This window comes from Neophocaena asiaeorientalis, unplaced genomic scaffold (assembly GCF_003031525.2).
Source record: "Neophocaena asiaeorientalis asiaeorientalis breed wild unplaced genomic scaffold, Neophocaena_asiaeorientalis_V1.1 scaffold133, whole genome shotgun sequence".
Lineage (NCBI taxonomy): Eukaryota > Metazoa > Chordata > Mammalia > Artiodactyla > Phocoenidae > Neophocaena > Neophocaena asiaeorientalis.
Genome location: NW_020174429.1, coordinates 2,077,937 through 2,090,307, shown reverse-complemented (window position 1 = coordinate 2,090,307; position 12,371 = coordinate 2,077,937).

Sequence of the window (12,371 nt, the reverse complement as noted above, 5' to 3'; positions counted from 1 at the left end):
AGCCACCCAACTTCTCCAAGGCCTTTCCTTCGTCCCCAGTACGCGGGCGGTAACAGTTCCCGTCGCTTAGGGATGTTGGGGAAATTTAAAAACCTACTATAGTACAGCGCTCAGTGCGGCGCCTGCCGCGTGGTAGGCACTCTCACACCTGCGGGTGGAGGACTAGAGGGATGCCAGGCGACACTCCCCAAAGGAAACAGTAAGCCAGGCTTGGGGATCTCGGGCGCGTAACCAGCGCCGAGAGTCGGCTGACGCGCGCAACTAGTTATTGAGAGGAATTAGGCAGCTTCTTCCTCTCCCTCCTCCTTTATTGCGCGTGTCCCTGCTCCTCCCACAGGTGCCGGCTCCATCTCCGCCCGGGGGACCCCGGGACCGAGGGCGGCGAGCCCCCCGACCTTGGCGGGGAGCCCGGGGCGCTAGGCCGGCAGCGGCCGGGACAGCCCTCAGGAACGCCGAGGAGGTGGGAGAGATACAAAGCGCCTCGGCGGGGCCGAGCACCGTCATCCCGCCTCCTTCCAGCCAGAACTGGCTCTCCCAGATTACACCTTTGACTGGGCGTAACCCCGCCGTCGCCAGAACCGGTCCCGCTCCTACCTGGGGAGGAAAACGGCCCGAGCAGCCCCGCGCCCCTTCCTCCCTGGTGTCGGGGGGCCCCTCCTGGAAGATCTGTGTGAGGAAACCAGTCTGGAGGAGCAGGTCCTGTTCCAACCTATCCTCGTTACTTTTGTTACTCCAGCTGCCCAGCAAAGCATGCTTTGTCCCTCCTGTGTGCTATAATTCATTAACAAGAGGCAGGCCGGCTTTATTTTTTCAGTGTAAAACTCAATGTATTTTATGGGATGGTAAATGGCACCCCCGGATATGTTTTTCCCTCCTCTTACCGCTCTCCTTCTCCACTGGCAAACTATACAGACGTAAGTCAGGTATCGTCTCCATTTTACAGATGGGAAAACTGAGTCTCAGGAACAGGCTGCCGGTCTGAAGCAAGTCTGACAACCAGATCTCTCTCTTCTGCTCTCAGCTTGATTTAGCCAGTTGACTTCTAAATATGAGCCTTTGGGAACCATGTCTCCATCTCTTCTGTGGTCCAGTCAGTAGTTAACCTGTGAGTCAAAAATCCCCTTATCTGGGGACTTCCCTGGTAGCACAGTGGTTAAGAATCCACCTGCCAATGCAGGGGCCACGGGTTGGAGCCTGGTCCCAGAAGATCCCACAATGCCCGGAGCAACTAAGCCCTGCGTGCTACAGCTATTGAGCCTGCGCTCTAGAGCCTGCAAGCCACAAGTACTGAGCCCGCGGGCCTAGAGCTCATGCTGCACAACAAGAGAAGCCACCACAATGAGAAGCCCGCATACTTCAAGGAACAGTAGTCTCTGCTCCCTGCAGAAAGCTGGTGTGCAGCAATGAAGACCCATGCAACCAAAAAACAAAACAAAACAAAAAAAGCCCTCTCTGTTCTGAGTTACTCAAATCACAGTCCCTAGAACCTTAACTGGACAGTGTGGAGAGTGTGTCTTGGGGACCTCTGTCACAAGATCCCCTAGGAGAGCTTAGGTACTCCTACAAAGTTGGTTATCCTACCTGAAAAAAACATAGATTCAACGAGATCAACACCCATCTTTTTTACATTTTATTGTTGGTTGGTTAGAGTGCCCTCCTGTGTCTTTATATTAAAACATCATGTGAGAACTTCCAAAGGACATCACGAAATTATAATCACAGTATTAAAGTAATGGATAACATCAACTGTCTGTTATGCAAAGGATAACATGTGTATAAAATATGCAAAACATATTTTTCAGAAGAACCATGAGGAGATTTGGGGAGCCCCCAGTGTGGAGGAAGTCCCTGCCTGGGGAGTTTCAGCAGAAACTTCTGTTTGTGTCGCAGTCAAAATGTCAGGGTCTCAGGTTACTCTAGCAAAGGTTCTGGTCATTCTTTTAGGCAGTTTGTCATCTGAAGACACCTGCCTATGTTAGAGGAATAAATCTCCCTCTCATGAGAGGAACCCACTTTCTACTTCAGAAGCCTCCCTTGCAGCTAGAGTTCCTGGTTTAAACTCAGCCAATCAAACCCTGAGGTGAAAGCAAGCGAGCCTGAAGGCACACAGCCACTCCACTCCACCAGCGGGGCAGCAGCAGCCAGCTCTAGTTTTTGGGGGCAGCAGTGGCATCGCTCACAAACCAGTCTGCAGTGGGACTTAGGCAATGCAGTCTGCCTGAGTATACTTTCCAAGGCTGGTTCTCTTGCCCTGCAGATATTCTGATTGCTATCTAATATGTTTTTAATGAGTTCCTCTTCTGCATAAATGAGCCAAAGATTGTGTTGCTTATAACTAAGAAGATGATTTAATCACCTGATGCTTACTGAATGGCTACTGGAGTAAAACACTGAGCACCCCAAGGAATGTTCAGGAGGCCATCCGTGCTCTCACAGACATGATGTTGAAAGTGTGGTATGTAGGAGTTACCAGACATCTGGACCAGTGCTGTCCAATAGAAATATAATACAAACCACATGTCTTGGTCAGCTATAGCTGCCATAACAAAATATCATAGACTGGGTGGCTCAAACAACAAGAATTTATTTTCTCACAGTTTTCAGGGCTAAATGTCTGAGATTAGGATGCCAGCATGGTCAGGTTCTGATGAGAGCCCTCTTCCTGTTTTGTAGATAGCTTCACTGTGTCCTCACATGGCGGGGAGAGGGAGAGTAAGCTCTCTGGTGTCTCTTCTTATAAAGGCACTAATCCCATCATTAGGGCCCCACCCTCAGGACCTCATCCAAACCTAATGGTCTTCCAAAGACTCCATCTCCAAATACCATCACATTTCGGGGTTAAGCCTTCAACATATGGATGGCAGTGAGGGAAGGGATTGTTGAAACACAATTCAGTCTAAACACCAAATATGTGATTTTACCTTTTCTAGTAGCCACATAAAAAGGTAAAAAGAAACATATGAAACTAATTTTTTAATAATTTTTTGTTTAATGCAATATATCCAAAATATTACTACTTCTACATGTCATCAAAAAATTACTGAGACTATTTACATTCTTGTTTTGAAATCTGGTATGTTTTTACACTTACAGCACATGTCAAATTGGATTAGCCACATATAAAGTGGTCAATAGCCACATGGAGCTAGTGGCTACCCTATTAGACAGCATACATAGATTTAGAGTGTTAAACCTAAAACAAATCTGAGACATCACTTAGTACAACCATCTCACTTTACAAATCGTGAGCCTAAGACCCAACCAGATTGATTCACTTGCTCAAGGTCACACAGCTGGTAAAAAAGCAAAGATGGAACACAAATCCAAGTTTCTGATTCCAGGACTTCCTCTCCCTGTTTGAAGACAGAGAAGATGATGGAGAGCTGAGAGGACCAGACTTAGCGGAAAGTCTAGAATAAAAATCATACCACTGGTTCAAAAAAAGAAGGAAAAAACTAGCACAAACTGGACCCCTTCAAATATTTATTAAACCGCTGTCATAGGCCCAGCATTATGCTAAATGCTATAAGCAACTCAAAAAGAAATGGAAAATATAATTAAATGCACAGCGTACTCAAACTCCACTTTCCAAGGTCAGAGAAGAGAAAAATATAAGTGAATCAAACTGATAGAAAAGACTATTAGATGGAGATGGGACTTAAAAAGACTTTATAGAATGAAAAGGCCTTAAGTCCCAACTCTTGACTGGCACTTGGATCCCCCGGAGTGAAGTACTGACCACAAAATTTGGAAAGGGAGTGCCAAACCTCCAACAAGGGGGTAGCATTCCTCTGCTTACTCGGCTGTTAGTTCTGGGTGACAAGCAGGAGTTAAAGTCACCAGACTCTTCTCTTGATAAATTCAGAGACCTGAGGTCTCCAACTCCTGAAGCTTGTATCACTCAGAAGCAACATTTCTTCCAAAAGGAATAAGCTAGAGAAGCATTTCTCCATGTGGGCCTGGGATGTTAATAGGCGTTACATGGAATAAATATGGGAACACTGAGTTAAACAAGCTAAAACAGGCTTCTTCACTGCAGGACTTCTCAGGACCTTTATTATACTTTAACCCTTCAGTAGCTTCAGGTTCGAGATTAAGACCCTTCAAATGGCCAACAACACCCTCTATGGACTGGCTCAGGCGAGAGGCACCACTCTGTCTCCCACCACCCTCCTCTCCTCTCTCTGCCTTCCTGCTACCCTGGCCTCGTCTTAGCTCCTTTACCTGCTCTGTCCAATCCGGTACGCACGGCCCCCTGAGCACTTGAAATGTGGCAAGTCTAAACTAAGTGTAAAATGCATACCAGATTGCAAAGACTTAAAACCAAAAAATATATTTAAAATACTGTATTCATAATTTTTATGTTGATTAAATGTAGAAATGACAATATCATGGATACACTGAGTTGGGTAAAATATATTACTAAAATTAATTTCACCTTTTTCTTTTTACATTTTTAATGATTGCTGGAGAATTTTTCATTGCATATGTGGCTCATATTATATTTCTAGTGAATGTTCTAAAGCATCAAGATTTGGCTTTTGACCCAGTTAATGCTAACTCTTATCAAATTTCAGATATCTGCTTGTGCCCCTTCTTCAGAGAAACTTTTCCTGACCCCTGGCCTAGGTTTCCTATAAGAATTCTGCTTTCTTTTATAGAACCTACCTAGGTCTTTAATTAGACATAATTTGTTTGGTTATTTGATTAATGTCTCTCTCCCTGTTGGTGTATAAGCTCCATGAGAGCAACAACTGGATTTGGTTTTGCTTATTATTCTTTCTCCCAGAGCCCAGCATAAAACCTGGTGCATAGAATGCTCATCAAATATTTGTTGAATGATTACATAAAAGAAGTGTGTGATGAATCTCCAAGAAAGGGACAAAGTATTCAACTTTTGCTAAATTAAGTTAACCACAGAACCCTTACCCCGCAAGGGGTTTAGTGAAGGATCAGAATTCCCCAGGAACACAGTTTGGGAGGCACTGGATTAGGGGTTGTAACTACAGAGAGAGAGTTAACTGAGCCCCATTTTAAATCTCCATCTGCAATACGACCTCAGCTCGCCTATGTGCTGAAGGTAGCTCTGGGTAGGTTTGTTTTGTTTTGTTTTATGTTTCCCTTCCTCTGCAAACCACAAGCTCAAATTCCTTGAATTCTTCCACTTAGAAGACATCTAGAGGAAGCTGAGTTATTCTTTATTCTTAATAAAGAGATTTTTATGCAAATTCAGACATGCAGTTCATGAATGATTGTATGTTTTTCTCCTGCATCTATACAAGCATGCAAGAGGTGAAATATTGAGTTTAACCAGGACTTGGGGTAGTTTAAAGGAATTTACCTAAGAAAAGAGTCAGGCCTGACACATTTCTTTTGGAAAAGATAGCATGATAATGGGCTACATGATCAATTGACCCAGAGGATAAGACCCAGGGAAAGGCTGTCAAGTTGCACTCAAACCTCCCCAAAAAAACTACCAGAGTAGTTCAGCTCACATGCCAGTTTAACTCACAATGTTAAAACATGTCTTCTGCAACTAGCCCTGCACACAAAAGCTAAATGACTGCTACGGGATCAGTGAAGAACTTGAGGATTCTGAGCAGCCTGGAGACCAGCACCTCCCAGGGAGAGGACGGAGGACGGCAGCCAGCCCTGCTCAGAGGAAGCACAGCTGAGCAAACCCCGCTGCTCCACCTGCCAGACCCTTTCACTTGTCCATCACTTCCACACCACAGAACAGAGAGAAGAAAAGCCGAGGCAAAGGGGCTCATTGCCAAATTGAGAAGCATTAAAAGTGTTTCCAGTGACAGACTGGAGGGGTGGATCACCAAACTAAGTCCATTTTTAAATGCTCTGGGCCTTTCCAAAGCTCTGTGGGGAAAAGCAACAAAAACAAAAACATTTAAACCTGATTCCAAAAGGTCCATTCTCTAGCAGAATATGTTACAAAGAACTGACCTCAGGGCTTCCCTTGTGGCGCAGTGGTTAAGAATCCGCCTGCCAATGCAGAGGACACGGGTTTGAGCCCTGGTCCGGGAAGATCCCACATGCCGTGGAGCAACTGAGCCCATGCGCCACAACTACTGAGCCAGCACGCCACAACTACTGAAGCCCGCACACCTAGAGAAGCCACTGCAATGAGAAGCCTGCGTGCAGCAGCAAAGAACCAACACAGTCAAAAATAAATATAAATAAAATAAATAAATTAAAAAAAAAAAAGAACTGACCTCAGAATATCTAAATAGACCAGTAGGGACTTCCCTAGTGGTCCAGTGTGTAAGACTCCATGCTCCCAATGCAGGGGGCTCAGGTTCGATCCCCGGTCGAGGAACTAGATCCCTCATGCTGCAACTAAGAAGTCCACATGCCGCAACTAAACAATCCCATGTGCCGCAATAAAGATCCCACGTTCCGCAACTAAGACCTAGCGCAGCCAAACTAAATAAATAAAACTGTTTTTAAAGTAAATAAATAAATAGACCAATAACCACAAGAAAAGATTGAGAGTGACCAATCATCCTATCCACACAGACCTCCAGAATGCCAGATAAATATGGTTCCCCAGGCAAATTCCCTCAAACTAACCCTCGATTAAATCCCATTTTTCACCTACTTCTGCACCTACACCTACAAACAAGCTTGCTAAATTAAATTAGTAACTACTAATCTCAAGGAGTCTTTTAATTCTGCCTAGCAATCAACCATATTTCTCTAGACCCCTCCTACTCCTTCTCCTAGATGACGCTCTCACACCTTCTTCTCTCCCCTCAGACCTCCAACATCTCTCCCATCCTTACTCTGAGCTGATGACCTGACTTCCCATTTTACTGGAAAAATAAAATCAATCAGAAGAGAACATCCACAAGCCACCACTGTCACACCCCCAACTATGTGCATCTGTACCCGTGTCCTCAGCCTCCCTGCCAGTTACTAAAGATGAGCTGTCTGTGCTTCTAAATACCTCCTGTGCCCACACACACATTAACACACCAGACTCCATCCCCTCTCACATAAGGACATCACTCCAACAATTTCTCCCTCTCTATTGGATGATTTCCATCAACATACCAACACAAGTTACAAATTCTCCACCTTAAAAAAAAATTCCAGTGACTCTACTTCCCTCCCCAGACTCACCCTATTTCTCTGCTGCCCTTTACAGTGAAATTTCTTTACAGAGTTCTCTATGCTCCCTGATTCCAAGCGCTCTCCTCCTATTTCCTCTCGAGCTCCAACTCCTCCCCACAGCCCTGCCCACCAAGGTCACCCCACACAGCCAGCTGTATCCTCAGTCTTCCTCTCGCTCCATCACAGTCACTGCCTCCTCCTTGAACTCATCTGGTCCCTCCTCCCCAGTTTCCTTTGCTGACTGACTTCTCATTGTTGGAGCATCCCAGGGTTCATCTATGGATCTCTTCTTTTTTGTTCATCTAAAATCACTCCCTTGATAATCTCATCTACTCTCATGCCTTCAAAGCCATCTATACGTGATTCTCCAGTATACATCTCTAGCCTGAACCTCCTCCCTGAAATCCAAACTTCTTTATCCCCTTAGATGCCTAAAAGACATCTCAAACCTACCATGTTCAAAACTGAATCCCTGGACTTCCCTGATGGCGCAGTGATTAAGAATCCGCCTGCTAATGCTGGGGACATGGGTTGGAGCCCTGATCCAGGAGGATCCCACATGCCATGGAGCAGCTAAGTCCGTGCGCCACCACTACTGAGCCCGTGCTCTAGAGCCTGCGAGCCACAACTACTGAGCCCACATGCTGCAACTACTGAAGCCCACGCGCCTAGAGCCCGTGCTCCACAACAAGAGAACCCACCGCAATGAGAAGCCCATGCACCGCAACGAAGAGTAGCCCCTGCTCGCTGCAACTAGAGAAAGCCTGCACAGTAACAAAGACCCAACGCAGCCAAACATAAAATAAATAAAATTTTAAAAATAAATAAATAAATAGGGAAAATGTTTTAAAGAAAAGAAACCAAATCCCTGATCTTCCCCCAAAATCTACTCCTGACTCTGTCTTCCCAGTCTCAATAAATGGAAAACTAACTGTTCCAGTCACGCAGGCCAAAAACTGGAGTCAGCTTTGACTCCCTTTTTCCACATCCCACAGCCAATAACCAGCAAATCCCTGTGGCTTCACCTTCAAGATCCATCCAGAATCTGACAACTGCTTACCACCTCCATTGTTCCCACCACAGTGCAAACCACCATCATCTTTCATCTGAAATAAACCACCTGAAATACCCTCCTATGAGTCCCTAATTCATTCACTGTAAAGACTAGTAACGTATAGTAACGCACCAGGCTCTGCAAGGTCTCCCTTTGACCACTCTGATATTAATTCATACTCTTCTCCCCTGGCTCACCCCCTCCTCATTCTGGTTTTCTCACTGTTCTTTCAACACACCTGGCATGTTCCCATCTCAGAGCTTTTACATTTGCTCTTCCTTCTTCTGATCCCCAGGTATTTTCAGAGCACAGTTTCTCACCTCCTTCAGATTTTTGCCCAAATGTCACTGGTGCTTCCCTGACACCCACCTGAAAATTGCAAAGCTCCTCCTATCTCTCCCCCCCCCCGTTTTATTTTCCTCCATAACACTTACCACCATCTGACACATATATCTTAGCTACTTATTTATCTACAGTGTGCCTTTCCCCACTAGGATGAAAGGGATTTTTGTGCATTTTGACCATTTCTGTATTCCCAGCCCCAGGACTTGTTAAATACTTGTTGACTAAATGCATGAACAAATTCTGAAACTAATTAAACTTTTTCAGAACCAGACAAAAAATAAAAGCTTCAAAATGTTTTCTACAAATTCAGGATAACACTGATACCAAATCTGACAAAGACTGAAATGAAGAAAAAGGAAAGAAAGAAAGAAAGAAAAACTATAAACTGATTTTATTTCAAATATTTTAAGTAAAATTTTAGCAAATAAAACTCAACAGTACAGATTTCCCTGATGGCACAGTGGTTAAGAATCTGCCTGCCGAGGCAGGGGACACGGGTTCGATCCCTGATTCGGTAAGATCTCACATGCCGCAGAGCAGCTAAGCCTGTGCACCACAGCTACTGAACTCTCACTCTAGAGCCCGTGAGCCAGAACTACTGAGCCCACGCACCACAACTACAGAAGTCTGCACACTCTAGGGCTTGTGTGCCACAACTACTGAGCCTGCATGCTGCAACTACTGAAGCCTGCACACCTAGAGCCCGTGCTCTGCAGCAAGAAAAGCCACAGCAAATGAGAAGCCTGCACACCACAATGAAGGGTAGCTCCGGCTCACCGCAACTAGAGAAAGCCCGCTTACGGCAACAAAGACCCAATGCAGCCAAAATTTAAAATAAATAAATTGCATTAAAAGGACAATATGTCATGACCAATTGAGGTACATTCAACATAGAAATATAAACATGGCTCAGTACAAGGAAATCTATAATTTGCCACATATATACATCAAAGATGGAGAAAAAAATCATTTCAACAGATGCTTGAAAAAATTAGAAATAAGATAATCCAGTAACAAGGGTGACTACATAATTACTATACAAAAATCTCTACTTTTCCAATATCATAGGGAAGGGTTTTTTTTGTTTTGTTTTGTGATAGGTAAGAAGTGGATTTATTTAGAGAGAAATGCACTCCACAGAGTGTGGGCCATCTCAGAAGGCGAGAGTGGCCTCATAGGGAAAGGTTTTTAAGCAGAATACAAACACAGAAGATAAAAGAAAGACATAATAATCTTGACTACACAAAATTTTTTAAAAACTTGTCTGCAGTTAAAAAAAAAGAGTTTAAACAAATTCAAAAGACAATTTAAACTGTGTTATAAATTATTTGTTACATACAAGAACTTGTTTTATTAATTTTCAATAAAATTTTACCAAAAAAACCCAACAATTCAATATGCCACTTTCATGCAAATTACAAAAAGGATTTCCCTCCTTAAGATGCTTTACTTTTGGAAAAAGCTATCATGCTATACTAATTTTGTTAGGACAAGACACTTCATTGCCATCTGCTAGAAAAATGGCATAAGAAATATTGAAATCTATGATTTCTATCATGTGAATAACACCTGCTAGGTTGGACAGCATACAACCCCCACAACCATTAAAAACATCTATAGTCTAGACTTAGATCATTGAAAATAGTATTATTCACTTATATGAACATCCACCAGGATTAAAAGTTTGTATGGGATACAGCTAAAAAAACTTTTTTTGTTTTGCAAAATTATAAGCATTCTTGGTCTCTTCCCAAATTCCAGTAATACCCTCTAATCATTGAAACAATCATAAACACTGTCAGTTTTCCAAAATGTCCCCAGAAGATGGCACTCCTCTTGGAGAACAATGGTCTAGATTGATTGGAAGGCATAAAGGAAGACTTTAACTCTTCATTTTATGCTTTTCGATACAGCTTGAATTTTTCACCATGTGCATGCATAAGAAATGAATAATTAAATATAAAAATATAAATAAACTAAATTACTGCTCTAGAGAGGAGCTAAGTGTTAGGGATGAAAGAGTGATTCCAGTAAAAGACACGCAATATTTATCCCAGTACATAATAGTAACAGAGGTCTGAGGTCCACCAAGGTCTCAGCAGTAACTAGTTGAATGAACTTGGTCCAGAAAGCCAAGAGCTTGAATCTCCCCCAAGAAAAACATCAGCAACCACCCCCGCTGCGTCTTGCATCTCTAAGTAGATGGATGATATGGAGTGCAGTAGTGTTCAGACTTGTTCAGATGAGAAAGCACCTGAAATGCTTTTTGCTGATGCTTTTTGCTGAAGAGCATTGAATGTTAAAATATTTCATTCCAGCACATAAACTATGATCTCACATAAAACTGTTTGTTTAGCTAAAGTGCGTTGTTTTAAAATGTGAGTTTAATTAACTTTACACACTACAAAATAAAGTGAAAACACAATTACAAATACAGATGAAAAACCAGCTTTCAAAGCATTATTAGCCAGTTCTGAGTTTTTCCGTTACTACTCCTTTGTTACTTATTTGTGTTCTTTTATCTGTTGGAAGCACGCAAGTAGTAGAAAGCACAAAAACTTGAAGAAAAATTATGTCTTTCCGGTAAGCCTAAAATGAGTTCAAAATAAAGCTTTTTAAAATGGTAGGGCTTCCCTGGTGGCTCAGTGGTTGAGAATCTGCCTGCTAATGCAAGGGACACGGGTTCGAGCCCTGGTCTGGGAGGATCACACATGCTGCAGAGCGGCTGGGCCCGTGAGCCACAACTACTGAGCCTGCTCGTCTGGAGCCTGTGCTCCACAACAAGAGAGGCCGCGATAGTGAAAGGCCCGCACACCGCGATAAAGAGTGGCCTCCGCTTGCCACAACTAGAGAAAGCCCACGCACAGAAACGAAGACCCAACATAGCAAAAATAAATAAATAAATAAATAAAAATGGTAAAATTGAAATAAAGACTGTGGTTTAGTTAAGGGCATTGTACCAGTGTTGAGCCCTTAGTTTTTTGGGGTTTTTTTTTTGTTTTTTTGTGGTGTGCGGGCCTCCCACTGCTGTGGCCTCTCCCGTTGCGGAGCACAGGCTCCGGACGCACAGGCTCAGCGGCATGGCTCACGGGCCCAGCTGCTCTGTGGCATGTGGGATCTTCCCAGACCGGGGCACGAACCCGTGTCCCCCACATCGGCAGGCGGACTCCCAACCACTGCGCCACCAGGGAAGCCCGAGTCCTTAGTTTTGATCATTGTACTGTGCTTATGCAGGATGTCAACATTAGAAGAAGCTGGGTAAGGGATACGGAGGTCTCTGGACTATTGTTACAGCTTTTCTGTAAAGTAAAAATTAAGGGGCTTCCCTGGTGGCACAGTGGTTAAGAATCCACCTGCCAATGCAGGGGACACGGTCCGGGAAGATCCCACATGCCGCGGAGCAACTAAGCCCGTGCGCCACAACTACTGAAGCCTGCAGACCTAGAGCCCATGCTCCACAACAAAAGAAGCCACCGCAGTGAGAAGCCCACGCACCACAACGAAGAATAGCGCCCCCGCCTGCTCACCGCAACTAGAGAAAGCTCACACACAGCAACAAAGACCCAACGCAGCCATAAATAAATAAAATTAGTCCAAATAAAGTTTTTAAAATTATGGGAGAACACTTGAATCTGAGAATATTATTTTTGTCAATTTTTTCTGCAAATTGGGAGAAGGCAGTTATTCCATTTAAGTTAAGAATGTTTTATCTTTTCTTGAAACTCACCAGAAGCAACATAGTTTGGAAAACACAGGCGGGGGTTGGGGGAAGCAACCTGAGATCTCAGCTTGCAAAAACGCCTTAAGTGATTTTAATCCACAATTTTAATCCACACCCTCAGCA